Source organism: Mauremys reevesii, linkage group 2, assembly GCF_016161935.1.
Source record: "Mauremys reevesii isolate NIE-2019 linkage group 2, ASM1616193v1, whole genome shotgun sequence".
Classification (NCBI taxonomy): domain Eukaryota; kingdom Metazoa; phylum Chordata; order Testudines; family Geoemydidae; genus Mauremys; species Mauremys reevesii.
Window position 1 is genome coordinate 44,902,022 of NC_052624.1, and position 15,504 is coordinate 44,917,525.

Genomic DNA, 15,504 nt, shown 5'->3' on the forward strand with positions numbered 1-15,504 from the left:
CATGGCAATCCTAAACACTTCTGAACTTGTTCCTAGAGGAATAGAATAGATGTTAGAAACACAGCAGATAGAGCTAGAAGAGACCTCCTGGATCACTGAGACCAGTCCCCTGTCATTGAAGGCAGACCTGTTATATAATTCCATGTTCTCACATGGGAAAACAACACAGTTATAAAGCAAATGCTCCCTGTTTTACTGAGTCCAAGTCTTGAGAAAGAGACTTGTCTTGTGGTGAAGGCACTGGAATGCAACACAGGAGATCTGGGCTCAGTTGCCAGCTCAACCACAGACTCCCTGTGTGAGCTTGGGCAAGTCAATTAACCTCTGTTCCTCAGCTCTCTGTGTCCCTAGTCCATCAAGTATTGGGTTTGATGCAGGAATTGCTGAGTGAAATGGTCTGTGTTATGCAGGAGGTCAGACAATGATAATAATTCTCCCTCCAGGCCTTAAAAATCTACGACGCTATACAACATTGTAGGCTACCGTTCAGCCAGAAGCAGGGTGGTGGATTTCTTTTTTTAAAAAACACCTCTTTTCCTTTACTTTTACAGCTACAGATCTGTGATTAGAATGCATTTTATTGGTTTTTAAAAAAATCTTGCCAACCTACCACATTTTCAGAAGCTGATGGAGGTAGATGAGGGCTGAAATATCTACAATAAAAAAAAAATGAAGACCAATTTGCTGTTTAATATTTGGACAGGAAACCAGCAAGACCAATAGTTTTCCAGTGGTCACTTTGATCAAGGGATCTTGAAGGGTAACTCTTTAACAAGAGCAAACCCTTCTCTTCTCATAGTAACAATGTTCCCTTGTGCCCATTCCCATTTGCATCCTGTCCATAATACTCTAAGTTAATTACAGAGGCAGACACAATGATGGGAAAACAGAATATGATGATAGTTTACACATTACTCACGATTAAATGTGATGGCTAGAGTGAAAGTGTAGCAGTACATAAGGGGCATAAAACACAAACTTAAGTTATATCTTATTTATATAGTTGCCAAAAGTTACAACACAGTATGTTTATACCCAAAAAAGAATTAACAAGTTTATATGTAGGCATATCTTAAACACTATAAGCTTTTTCAGTTAGTTTCTTACCAAGTTTTGTATTATATTTCCATTATTATGACTTGATTTCAGTGTTGCGCACACTCCACCTAGCTACAGAAAGCAGAAAGGCCAGTTATGTGAATATTAAAACTTCTTAAGTAGGAACTTTTTTTGAAATATATAGGTTTAAAATAAGTACAAACTGTTGTAATTCCAAGATAGGATTTTTTTTTTGTAAGATAAATTATTTTTTAAAGCATGATGTTCAGTGTCAAACAGGGATCCATCCAGCATATCACCTCCTGTTTTCCATCATTTGTAGTTTTATATTATGAGAGTTTTGCAAACTACTTATAATTACACACACAAAAAAAACTATGTTAAAAGAATATTAAGGTGGCAAAGATGAGCATTGAATTGTTAGGAAATGCCAGAATTAAGGTTGCCCTTTCCTCCTCCCCGGCTATCAGTCACAGTTTCTCTTTGCCTGCTCCAGACAGGCTCACCAGACTGTACTAATCTACTCCTTTCCCTCACCCATGGTCTGGCTTTTGTCTTCTCTGGATTTAAATCAGGCAGTTTCCTCCTCCATGCTGCCTGAAGTGCCAGCCGGGAGGGGTAAGTGAGAGCACAGGTGAAACAGGCTCTCTGCTCTCAATCTCAGTGCCTGACCCCACCCTGCCCCTGAGCAGTTGGGAGCAGCCATTACAGAGAAATTCCTTCTCAGCCCCCTTTACCATGCTCAGTTGCTCTGTAAGGATGGCACATGCACCATTTGGTCAGCACTGGGAGCTGTGAGGGGATGAAGGATACTCACTCTGTGGGGATGGCACAGGCAATCTGTGTTAGGAGCTATCAGAAGCTTGACCATACTCAGATGAGGATGGAATCATGGGAGGTTTTAGCAGCTAACATCAAAGAGCTCTCTACTGAGCATGTGTGAATTGCAAATTTTCAAATCTTATAAATTTGGGCAAATTTTTACAGGGAGAGGAAAAGGCACATCCCTGACACAAAAGTCACCCACCTGGCAAATTTCAAGCCCCTGCTCATAAGTATGGAGGCATTGGAGCTATTCAGAGAAAAGGTGGCCAAGATTTTTTAACATGGGAAAGAACAAAATTTTTCCTTAGCCCTAATCTCAGAAATGGCTGAACTCTTCTGGCTGAAATTTAAAAAAAAAAAAAAATCAGCCTGGGGCAAACACCATGTTAAATTTCAAACCGAATGGTTAAAGTTTGGCAAAATCATAAGCAACTTAAAACAGAGCTTTATAAAATATTGGGCAGCCTTAACTGGTGGACTTACCCAACCCATCTATAATAAATTATTGAATGAATTTAATCTTTTGTCAGGTTTGTATTTGTTTACTAGGTTTTTTCACAGGAATAGATTATGATTTCTTCACATACATGCATCACAGGATTAAAATGTTTGAAAATGAAACTAGTTGTAGCTCTTGAAAAATGTGCTGCAACCATTTGAGATAATTATAATTATTATTCAGTATTCATATTGTGTGACGAGTCATTTTAGGCTCCCTGCTCCAACAACCTGCCAGGCTCTGGCCAAGTTCCTTACCCAGCCCTATGCCACCAGATTCCTTCAGGTCCTTGCAATCTCTCCACATCTACTTCTTGGCACCCGTTTTCACTAGCCCAAACCCAACCTCTGCTGAAACCCCCGTTATCCTGGATCAACCCAAATCACCTGCTCCAGTTTCTCCCCAGCCTCTGGTTGCCCACCCACAATCTTCCTTGCTGCCCTTTTCCCTGAAACCTGCCTCACACAAGACCCTTACCCCAGCTTTGTTTCCCAAGGTTTCTTCCATGTCAACTCCCGCTTCCACCATGGGCGGCTCCCCATTTCCACCTGTGGTACCACCTACCATAACCTCCAGCATCCCCCATCCATCATGATGGATCTCTTTTACCACTAGCCTCTCAGGGCAAAGCTTATCCTTGCCTTAAAGGTGAGGAGTAGTGCATTTCCCTTCTTCCCTTCTGTTTTCTGACAATGACCACTGGTTTAGCATCTACCTTCATTTTTATACAGGCTGGCACAGAAGGTCCACTCCCATCTTCCCCCATTCTCAAGGGCATCAGGCTGTTCAGGCAAAAGGCCCTCAGTGAAGGTGTTCAAGCAATAGCTTGAAGATGATTTGGGTTTTAGTGTATTTTTAGTGGTGGGGGGTTGTTTTTTTTTATTGTATTTTATATTACAGTACAGATTAAACTGCTCAATTGAAACAAAATATTCCTCTCCTGGAAAATATTCTCAAACTGTTGTGTTGGAATCTCCCTGGAGGTAACAGGCTGTTTCCTCCTTCTGTTTGTTACAAAATGGTGAGAGAAAATTCCCAGTAGTAGACATGACAAAAACATTTTAGAAGAGATATAAACCCTCATGCGTTATGGCATAAACCAACCATTAACTGATTGAACACTAGAAAGAAGTTTCCCCTATGGGCAAAGTAATCCATAATTGCCTATTATAAGATTTCTTACATGTGGTGCTGGCCTCTGTCAAAGAAGAATACTGAACTAGGTGGACCACTGGCCTGATCTGTTATAGCAAGTCCTGTGCATAGCACTTTTACATACCATGACCCAGAAGTCACGGTTTGGCCAAACTGTGCTTAGCATACTTCCCTATGGATGGGGTGGAGAAGAGTGCATCTAAACCAAATTTGTTCTTTCCCCCTCCTAGGGCTGATGGGGAGAGCAAAAATGGTTGCTTTATGTCAATGGGAATGTTCTCCAAGGATGCATGGATTCCCTCTTAAACTGAGGTGGCCTATGTCAGAAGAATTCCTAAATAATCTGCCCTAGTGCCTTTTAAAACAAGTATAATCATTCTGAATTACCCTTCCTGATGCTTGGTCCTCTGAGATACTTACCTGAGATGGTCCTCAACATGTAACAATGAGTGTGTAATCAAGTTGTCATCCTAAGTATCTTTTAAAGTACTAACCCAAGATTTCAGATACTTGGCTACAGCAGGATTTTAGTCAAGAAACTTTAACCATCTAAACTTTCAAATCACAATCTACAGAGTCATGATTAATAGTATTAGAAGTAGAATATATATACTCTTCCCTTTGTAAAAGAATAAAGGGTAATCTGGAGTGCAATGGGAAACTACAAGGAAATTAAGTTGTGAGGTTTTCTAATCTTTTCTATGTATATGAAAAAGGGATCTAAATTTAAGAGTGACACAGGAACTGTCATTTCATCTTAATTTCAAGAAAATAACCTAGGAGCCAGGAGGAAAGCTGAGTTTAGGGAATCTATTCAGAAACCAGGATGGCAGGGAAAGAACTTGCTGCCCCTGAGGAAAAGCAGAGCCAAACTGCAGAAACCACATCTCAAGCAACTTTCTCAAAAGTGATCTTGGGTGTAGTCTGGTGGTCTACGCAAGTGAGGTAGTGCAGAGAATCAAGAGATGTGTGAAACAGATTAAGATGATAAACTAGGTACCTATAAAGGAGAGCAGAGACCAGGGAGTCAGTAAGGCATGCTCTGTTGTTTTTAAGAGTCCCAGGAAAGATTTATATACAAAAAGATTTAAAAAAGAGTAAATACTTTAGTATATTTTTTTTAAATTACACACTTAGTTGCTATGTATAAATTTACAGTTGTGCTTACTTATGCATACTGAGCCAAATTTAGCACACTTACATATTGTGCCAGAGGTCAGCGGAGCTGCACCAACTTGCGCCTGGGCTAGATTTGTATCACTGCTCTTTGATGGGCATCAATTCTCTGTTTAAAGTAGTTCGTGGTTCAGTAAAGTATTAATATTGGAAACACATAAGCCAGTGTTCTGACCTTTCCTGTAGTACAACCAAGCACCTACCTCCACTCCGGGTATTGAATATGATGCAAGCGCACTTTCATCAGCCTGCTACAGTTGTCTGATCAGGACATAGAGGCTCCTACCTCAATACTCACATTTTCTTCCTCAATCTGCCAATCTCTCCTCACATCTCGTGCAATCCTCTCACTTCCTCCTGCTTTGGCCACGCCTGTTCCACCATTGATGCTGGCCTCAGCACTCCATTTGTCCATTTATCTCTCAAGTGTTTAAAGTGTCTTTCTCCATCCTATATGGGGATGCCCTCACTACTCTGCTCCACCAAGGTGCTACTTTCTCATTCAAATCACTCCCGAGAACTCACTTCTTCCACAGTGCCTACACTAAATGAGACAATAATATTCACTATTTTTCATCTTTACCTAACTTTTTATAGACATGAAAAAGAACGCCTATGGGACCACCAAAATGTAGAAATCCCTTAAAATAAGTACATGCATTATCAAATTCTTACCCATATACCTCCTCATCCCTGTTGTTTATCCCTTAATTCATGTTATGTCTACAATGTGGTTTGTAAGGTCTTTGGAATGTGGGTCATGTCTTTTGTGGAGCACTTTTGGGTGCTATAAAATATCAGCACTGTCACTCCTCCCACCTTCAGCACTACCCTATCCATACTGACCTCAGAGCCAGTTCTATTAGCTAAAGATTCCTTCTTTCCCTGAGAAGCTGCCCAGATTTCACAACTTTATTACATCTGTCTGCAGTGAACTTCAAGAAGATAAAATAAATAGTGAGGGAATCTTTGTATAGCTATGAGCTAACTCCAGCTGGTGGCAATTCTCCTCCTGTCCTGTGTTTCTTCCAAGTGAAACAATATTTTTCAAACAAATAATTTTCAAGGCGCATATGGCATACACCAAAATAAATGTTTCAGGGCATAAAGCCTCAAGCAATTTTATGTCCTTTTTAAAAGTGCCAAATATAGTTTTACCATTCTTTTTGGCTTTGCTGTGAAATAGCACACAACAGGACCATTGTTAGACTCTCAATTGGTCTCCTTCTATCATCTCAAAAAGGAGCATTAATCATTATCATTCTTTTAAAAGATACCATCATATAGGACTTCCATTACTGGGTCTCAGTTTTGCAGCAAGAGACATTTGGAATTCCCCTACCTCTCAGATTTTCAGCCTTCTGAGGCATTGGCAGTGAAACATGAGCCCTTTCCCCGTGTTCCATTCCAGCTACCAATACCTCGCTTCCATCTAGAACCTTCCTAATCATTTTCTTCATGACAATGATCAATAGAGGGGTTCTCCAGGGGTGCTGGGCACTGGCATTTTCTGTTGCTGCTACAGTTCTTTCTAGGCAGTTGTCCCACCTCAGGAAGCTCTGTCATAGCCTTTATTGGTCTCTCCCTCTTCAGTAGTTCCAATTAATGAGTTCCCAAGTGGTGCGGAGCTGTAGGTCTTAGGTTTCAGTTGTGGCTTCCTTCAAAACTTTAGTTGTTTTCTGATTTAAGGCAGCTGCTCCCTAGTTTGTCTGCCTGTGGAAGTTCAGAATGGTTGTTCTTACAAGTATTCTGTCTGCAACTTCTTTAAAAAGTGGCTTTGTCCTCACCACATTAGTCTGTCTGCAAGGGTGGAGAATGGTTGCTTTGTCTAATAGTCAGGCTAGGCTTGCATTGCTGTTTTTAATGGATTTGGGGCACCTATGCATGCTGCGTGCATGTATGCATGCACTTTTTCAGGGCATCATCTCTGCTGAAGGCTTTCTCTACCCGTGTCTCACTACAAAGTACTCATGGAGCTTTCTGGCTGGTTGAGTCCTATGTCCCAGGAAGGCATCATGTTAACAGAGGGGAGTAGAAGTCCTTTGGGTAGTACTTCCTCAAATCCCACAAAAGGGATGCTCTGTCGAATGCTTGCGTTGGCCTAGGCACTGAACTGTTCTGCTCAAAGTTATTACCTTGCTTATGAGCCAACATCAGACTTTGCCTATGTCAGTGCAAAGGCTGCAAGCTCTCGTGCAAAATTTCCTGGAATAGTGCAAGCTCAGCACATTGGCAGCACCATATTCCTAGGTACAGAGATAATCAAGAGTTTCTATGATCTTCAGGATCTCCACTAAACACACAGTCATCTGATGGCAGCCAGTATCTCTGCAGCACGATGCATGAGGGGGGGTAGGGGAGTGTCATGCTTATTGACAAGGGGATTTAGAGAATGGGCTTTGGGGGCAATGGTTTTCCCAATGAGTGCAGCGATACCTGCCAGTTCCCATGGTGTTAAAACCATAATATGGTAAAAATGCTTGATTATCAGATCTCTGCAGTGCAGTTCATCTCAGGATACTGTCCCCATCATCAGTTTAAGCAAGATCCTCCTTCCTTACAACTCAAGCTCCTGATTCATTGAGAGCTCCATGAACTTGAACTTCAAGAACTGGGATAATATGCAAATGGGCATGGTTCCTGAGCTCAGTCCACTCTAATGTCAAAAGCATAATGTAACCTAGAACCCTGGGTTCACAGGACCAACTAAACCAGCAACAAGTAATTAAACCAGTTTGCAGCTGCCCCCTCTCAATGCGCTGAGACGCTGGTGAAATTTTGAGGTCATACTTGTCTCTAACTGAACCCAAGTTCACACCATCTAGCATTGTGAAAACGTTTGGATTCTACAACAAAGGAAAGGCCAAGAGCCCCATTTTTGTTGATTGTGGTTCCTTAGGGGCCCAAACTACTAGATCTCCACATAACATTGACTGTAGAGTTTGATACAACAAAGAATGCAGGAGCCTAATACCAGCCCTCCATCCTTCACTCCCCCCCCCAAAAAAAAAGTATAGACATTCTCTGAAGGAAGGAGGTTGTTTCCATACTTGCTCTGGATACTCTAGACAGCTTTAGGGAGGGGTTCCTATCCTTTAATATGTTACTCTTTTTCCAGGAACCCAAGAGTGTGTGCCTCTTTGTACTTGAACCTATCCATGTGCTCTAGGCTATACAGTACGGTTCTGTTTGTCCAAATTCTCTTATCCAAAAATACTAGTTATTCGAATTCACAGTATGACCCTCCTCCTGTAGCCCTATGTTCATGAATCACCCACTAATAACTTCTTAATTAGCCTCTAAATTCTAATCCATACAAAGATATTGATTAGCCCTAACAGGTCCTAAGAGGCTAGTTGAGAAGTTATTAGCAGGTGATTAACATAGAGCTACAGGAAGGGGCCACTATGCCTGTGGAACTACAGCTCAAAATAGTACTTCCACTTATCCGGACACCCACTTATCCAAAAGTTTTGAACACCTCCCAGGCCATTTGGATAAACAGGAGGGTACTGTAACTATTTCGGAGGCACTGGCATCATCTTGGCACTGAGTCAACAATATGATTTTCAGAGCAACCTTTAACTGGGCAACACATTTTCTATACCACTTGAGTAACCTAATTCATTCAAACAGTTCTCTAATACCTAGTTCTATGGCACTGCTTGTTCTATGGCAGTAGTGGCAACACCTCTATCAAGGCCTTGTGCTGTTTTATTCACTTGGAGGCTGAGTTTGAGCTGCACAAGAGCTATGAATGTGCACGAGTGCACAGAAGCTTCTTGTGTGGTATTCCATCCGTGGAAGGCAGTAGTGATTCTTTGCCTCTGCACCTGATTGAGAAATTTTCTAGGTTTCTGCTCTGGAAGCTGCTGGAAAGAGCAACATTTATAAAAGACACCTTCTTCATCACTGAGTATAGAGTGGTCCTGTATAACTATCTTCCAAAATCTATACTAGAAGTGGTCCAGAACAAATTGAGTAAATCTATAAACTGCTCAACTATGGTTTCTATCTTGCAAGTGGTTGACAGGGCCAATCTGATCAAGTTGAGATTCTAGCTGCAAATGCAGCAAAGAATCCTGTGGCACCTTATAGACTAACAGACGTTTTGGAGCATGAGCTTTCGTGGGTGAATACCCACTTCGTCGGATGCAAGTAGTGGAAATTTCCAGGGGCAGGTATATATAAGCAAGCAAGAAGCAAGCTAGAGATAACGAGGTTAGATCAATCAGGGAGGATGAGGCCCTGTTCTAGCAGTTGAGGTGTGAAAACCAAGGGAGGAGAAACTGGTTCTGTAGTTGGCAAGCCATTCACAGTCTTTGTTTAATCCTGAGCTGATGGTGTCAAATTTGCAGATGAACTGAAGCTCAGCAGTTTCTCTTTGAAGTCTGGTCCTAAAGTTTTTTTGCTGCAGGATGGCCACCTTAAGATCTGCTATTGTGTGGCCAGGGAGGTTGAAGTGTTCTCCTACAGGTTTTTGTATATTGCCATTCCTAATATCTGATTTGTGTCCATTTATCCTTTTCCTTAGAGACTGTCCAGTTTGGCCGATGTACATAGCAGAGGGGCATTGCTGGCATATGATGGCATATATTACATTGGTGGATGTGCAGGTGAATGAACCAGTGATGGTGTGGCTGATCTGGTTAGGTCCTGTGATGGTGTTGCTGGTGTAGATATGTGGGCAGAGTTGGCATCGAGGTTTGTTGCATGGATTGGTTCCTGAGCTAGAGTTACTATGGATCAGCCACACCATCACCGGTTCATTTACCTGCACATCCACCAATGTAATATATGCCAAAAAGTGTTGAACAAGTTAATACAGTCAATACAACAAAGCTTTTCATTAATCATTTCACATACTACGGTCTTCAGAATTTTTACAGGGTTCAGAAGGTCAAGCTCATCACTGGTGCAATAACACTGATGGTCTCACCATGGATAAATGTGACACACAATCTTCTGTATCTCACAAATGAGGGTGTGCACTTCACAGATCCAGTAATTAGTAGCAATATATTATAACATGAATTATTTCCCAAAGGCTTCCATCCTGTGATTCTCTGATAACTTTAAACAAAAGTGGCTTTTGGCCATTGTAGTTACTGATTGCCAGTTATTTTTCCATTTAACAACTATTACCTCTTTGTTTTGCTTTCATAAAGTTTCTATTTTAACACACACATTAATAAAAAAAAAAGAACCAAGGTTTTATGTTTTACCCCTTTTATCACTAAAATGGAAAGAAAACACAATATTTAATGGAAATTCTAGGTCATAGATACGTTATATGTGAACCAATCATTTTTGTAAATCTCTTTCATTGAAGTATACCTACTGTAACTAAGCCCCCCTTCAAACTGTCTTCCTTTATTGTCCTAATGATTTATTATTTTAATTCACTCTGATTGGCAAAAAGGAAATAACTGCTGTTCTGCTCTACCATGTTTCATTCAAATTTTTGTTCTCAGTAAATGTGTTACAATTCTTCCATTGGCAGTCAAAGAAATTCTGTACAAAAGCAGCATTTACTTTAACTTATATCTGAGCCAAGAAATACATATGCAGTTTGACATTTTGGAGTATCTGTTTTCCAGCATTAATCTGAAGTTGTTATTAGAGCCATTAAAATTATTACTTTACACCATTTTAAAAGCATGGCCTATACTAACTTACCTTGATAAATGATACATGTTAACAGTAAAGAAAAACAAATGCATGGCATAAAAGCTACTGAAATTACCCAGATATTTACACCCTGCCCTGTTGATCTTTAAGAACTCTGTTTTCTAAATCCCCCATCACTGAAAATAACACCAGCAGAAATAAAGTTACAATTTCTGGTGACTTTTTGGGGGTGCCCTCCTAAGGCAATATCAGACTGTATAGCTAAGAGAGATTATCTTTGATTTTAAAGACAGATAATTCTGTTTATTTCAGAGGAATAATGATGCATTTTGCTGCATATGGCTTATCACCTGTCCCTTTAAATTAGGAGCTAAGGACTAAAAATTCCCTTATGCCAAAGAGTTCTGACTTCCTGTGACAGGGTGCTGCCAGGCCAGCTCTAATTAAGAGAGTTAGATTGAAGCTTCCTAGGGGAAACAGCTGCCAGCTTAATTAGCCTGGGGCTGCATAAAAGCCTCAGGGGAAGGAAGCCAAAAGGGGGAATCTAGAGAGCAGCAGCAGAGACTGAGACATTCCCTAAGGCTGAAACTCCCAAGCTGTATGAGGAAGAGGAAGAGAAAGAAATTGCACCTTGTAAATAAACTACACTGTTGACTACTGAGCCAGAAGGTCTCTGAGTGATTTTTAGAGAAGAGCAGAGCAGAGGCAGGACCAAGGGGGGCCCTGCTATGCCCTGTTACACTCCCCAATCTAAACTAGGGCTTACCTTCCAATCATAACCGTTTTGAGCCAAAAATATGTCAAAACCAAAACAAGACTAAAGCACTCTGTCAAACACAGCAGCAATCCAATCCTATTTTTTTTATACTAAATCCTCCCATTGAGCTCAAAAGTATTAGGCCCAAAAGTTTTACTGTTCCGATGGTGGGGTATACAAACTCCACACTGGACCTGAAGGGATTAAAAAGCAATACTGGGCCCAAGGTCCTGCCTCTGCTCTGCTCTTCTCTAAAAATCACTCAGAGACCTTCTGGCTCACACACTCTAGGCTTGCAGAGCAGGCTTCAACTGGAGGAGCAGGTTAAATAAAGGAGAGCTAAGAAGTCCAGGCAAACAGTTGCGGACAGACTGCAAGAGAGAGGAATCCTTCTCCAGGAAGCAGACAGAAGATTGAGCCTGTGAGGGGACCACGGAGTGGGTAAGACGCCCAGGTAATGCCTTCTCTAGCCACCACCTCTCACTCTGAGAACATGTAGGTCGAGCAAGGCCCTGCTTCTTGGGATTCTTTCTCTGCTGATCTACTGACTGGTTGGACTATAGGGGCCAGGCCCCAAACTGAAGGCACCTATTAGTAGGAAGTAGCCTAGCGAAGCAAACTTGGACGTGCTGCAGGGATGACCAGGCCAGTGTTGCTTTTCACATTGACCAGGCCAGTGTCGCTTTTCACCAAGGCTCTGGACTGGGACCCAATAGAGAGGAAGGGGCCAGGTCTGGGGGCTGAGGTCCAGAAGCAGGTGGAAAGTAAAGGATTCCCTGCTTAAGATCAGGAACAGGCACCTCTTCTACCCAGAGGAGCAAGAGGCTGAATGTTAGGCGTGCTAACCACTAGGCCACCCGGCCCTCCAAGCCCCGTATACCACATGGTGGAGAATGTGGGCAGCAGAGTCCTAGTCCTGAAAGTAGGACAGAGAGCGAGAGAGAGACAGGGAGGAGGGGCGGAAAAGGCAAAAATAGATTTTGAGAAGTTGCTGGCATGGGTCTTGGAAAACCAACAATATCAGGCAGCCGAACAACAGCAGCAGCAGAACCAATTGCTCCAGCAGCTCGCCATCCAGCATCCAACAGCAGTAGCAGTAACAGCAGCTGATTAAAGAAATGATGGTATAGCAGCAGTGGCTCATCCAGCAGATGACGGTGCTCCTACAGCCATCTAGGGCACCAGCAAGTCTCACCAATGGAAAGGGAAGTGCTGCCCCAATGCCATCCAAGCAGGTGAAACTGACAAAGATGGGGCCCATGAACAGCCCAGAAGCATTCCTCATCATGTTTGAGAAAGTCACCACTAGGGTTCAACGGTCAGTGGAAAGCTCGGCCACCCTACTAGCCCGCTACTTGAGGGCCCTGACCCAGGCCATGTACCAGGGCCTCATTGTGGTGGCCGCTTAGGATTACACCCACGTCAAGGCAGCTGTCCTGGACACCCTGAACGTATCTCCCATAACCCACCAGCAGTGGTTCTGCTTCGAGGAACTCCTGCTTGGGGCTCAGCCCAAGACTGTCACCTACAATCTGAAAGAACATTGCTGGAAGGGGCTCTAGCCAGAGGGCTGCACTGGGGTTCAGGTGACGGAGAAGGTTGTCATGGAGCACTTCACGCTGATCCTCCCAATGGGTGAGGTGGGTGTGAATGAGTGGTGAGGCACTGTCTCAAAATGCTTGCAGAAGCCCTTGGGCTGGCAAAGAACTAGCTGATGTCCCTTGGGTCCAAAGCAGAAACACCAAAAACCAGCCCAGCAAGCCCCAGGGACCATATACTACCAACCCCCAAATCCAGCTGGGGTCCCAGGGAGCTGGGATACCCAGTCCCAGTGAGGGAGGGTACAATGACCACTCATCAGTGCCTAACCAGGACAGTAAGGTCCACCACCACCCTTCAATGTGGACGTACTGGCAGGTGAGACCTGACTTTGTAGAAAAACAATGACCCAACCTTGGTTCAGGTTTATGAACAGATTGCCCATGTTGCCAGCAAAGTACTAGACCCTCAACTCTTGAAATGGTGGCCCCATTTTGAGCTGGTTGAGGAAAGACATACCAGGCCATGAAAGATTCCAAGAGGGGGGAAGTGGGAATCCATCTGGTGGTTCCCAGGAAGTTCCAAAAGGGGTATTCCAGCTGGCCCATCCAATACCATGCAGAGGCCACTTGGGGAGAGAAAAGACACTCGACAGTGGTCAGGCATCCACTTAAAGTTGCATTCATCCCCCAGTGCCAGTGAACAGGTCAGAAAAAGATCCCAAAGGCCTCTCTGGTACCACTGCCCATCATAGGGGTGTCCTTTGAAAAGGATAGCCATGGACCTGGTGGGCCATTAGAAAAGTCTGCAGCCAGAAACAAATACATCCTGGTGATCCTAGATTATGCCACCCAATACCCCGAAGCATCCTTCTCTGACCAACTACAGCTGTCATCACCAGTGAGCTCCTGAAGGTTTTTCCCTGTGTGGGGATCCCCAGGGAGATGCTAAGGGATCAGGAAACCAACTTCACCTCACAATTAACGAAAGAGCTTTGTGGCCTGCTAGGGGTCAAGTCTTTGAAAATGTCTGTATACCATCCTCAAGCCAACAGATTGGTGGAATGCTTTAACGAGACATTAAAGAACATGCTGATGAAGTTTTTAGTCACTGATCACCCAACACCAGGAACGCCTGCTCCCACCTCTCCTGTTCCCCATCCATGAGGTGCCCCAGGCATCCACAGGCTTCTCCTGTTCAAGCTATTGTATGAGAGACAGTCACTGGCTGTGTTCCCTCTAAGCTGTGCTGTAGGGCGGCCACCCAGGAGCGATTCAAGTGCCATGCACTTGATTAGCAGAGCCATGCACATCGGGCAGTGTGTGTTCAGGTGCCCCTCCCTCCCCCGCTGCTTTGCAGCCACGTTGCTCCTGCAGCTGCTCTTGGGACCCTCCTGCTGGCTGTGCACAGCGGAGGGGGTCGGGGTGCTGATGTCAGGGCGTCCCCTTCCCCCCGCCCCTGTATCCCATCTCCACAGAGCAGGGGAGAGGCGACAGGGCTCAGGACTTGAGCAGGAGAGAGCTGTTGTGGTCTGAACAAGCCTTCCGGGTGAGTGAGTGAGTACCTCAAAGAGACAGTGCACGGTCTCTCACAGACTTCCCCAGCAGCCAGCTCACACAATCTCTCTCTCTCACACACACACACACACAGTCTCCCCACCCCCATGTAGCCCATCTTCACAGAGCAGGAGCACTTTCAGTGAATGCGTTAAAGAGACAGCGCACGGCGTCTCTCAGAAACTTCCCCAGCAGCCAGCACACACATTGTCTCTGTCACACACACACAGCATTTCCCACTCACCTCCCAACACATACTTGTATTGTTGTTGTTGTTACTTCTTGGTACTTCCTGCAAAGCACATATATTCACTGTATTTTATTCTTTAAAAGTATGTTATTTTTGTTTTTTGACTGGTCTGTGCATTTCATAATTTTTATTTCTCTCTCACACTTAAATTTAATTCTTGGAGTAGTGAGTTCTAAAATGCCTAACCTGTCCTGGCTGGAGTATCTAGGTTTTTTGTTTCTACTGGTGGCACACATCCACACATTACCTTGGTACACATAACAAAATTTATTCCACACATGGGGCAAGAGGCCAGAAGTCAGATCAGGGGCGGCTCTACAATTCGCGCCGCATGCCCCCGAGCCCCGGGCGGCGCGGCGAGCCACGGGAGCAGCGGGCGGCCGCTGGCATGACTGCGCGGCGCCGGCGGCTCAGCTGGACCTCCGCGGCCGCGCGGGCGGCGCGGGCGGCGGCGGGGTTGAGCGCCCGTTGAGCTGCATGCCTGCCGAGGCCGGAGGCAGCCGGGTCACCGGGACCACCGGCCCCGCAGTCGCGTGCATCGGTCGGTCAGGTGTCCTCGCCGGCGGGAGGACCTCCCGCGGGCATGGGCAGGTCCCAGTCCGCCGCCGCCCGCCCCCCCTGGGAAAAGGGCGCCCAGGCGGTGCTTGCCCGCTGGGCTCTAGAGCCGCCCCTGAGTCAGATGTGCCAACCACTAGGACGCCTGGCCCTCCGAGCACCCTATCCCAGTTCCTAAGAAGGGAGGACTAATTGTAGAAACATAGCAGAAAAATAAATAAGCTTTGTTAATTTAACCAGAAGTAATCTTAATGTTCAGAACTCTGGGTTGTCACCGTCTTGCCATTCTGACATCCACTGACATCCAGTCCCGTGCATGCCAGATTGTTTACTAGAATGCCATTCTCCTGACATGACTCTGCATCAGCACTCTATCTTCAGACAGAAATGCCTAGAAGACACAGATCTGAGCGCAATCTCTACTGAAAATCTAATCAGTAAGTAATGCTTCTCTTGTAAACATTTAAATTTATACTCAGATAAAATGTACATTTCCCAGGAC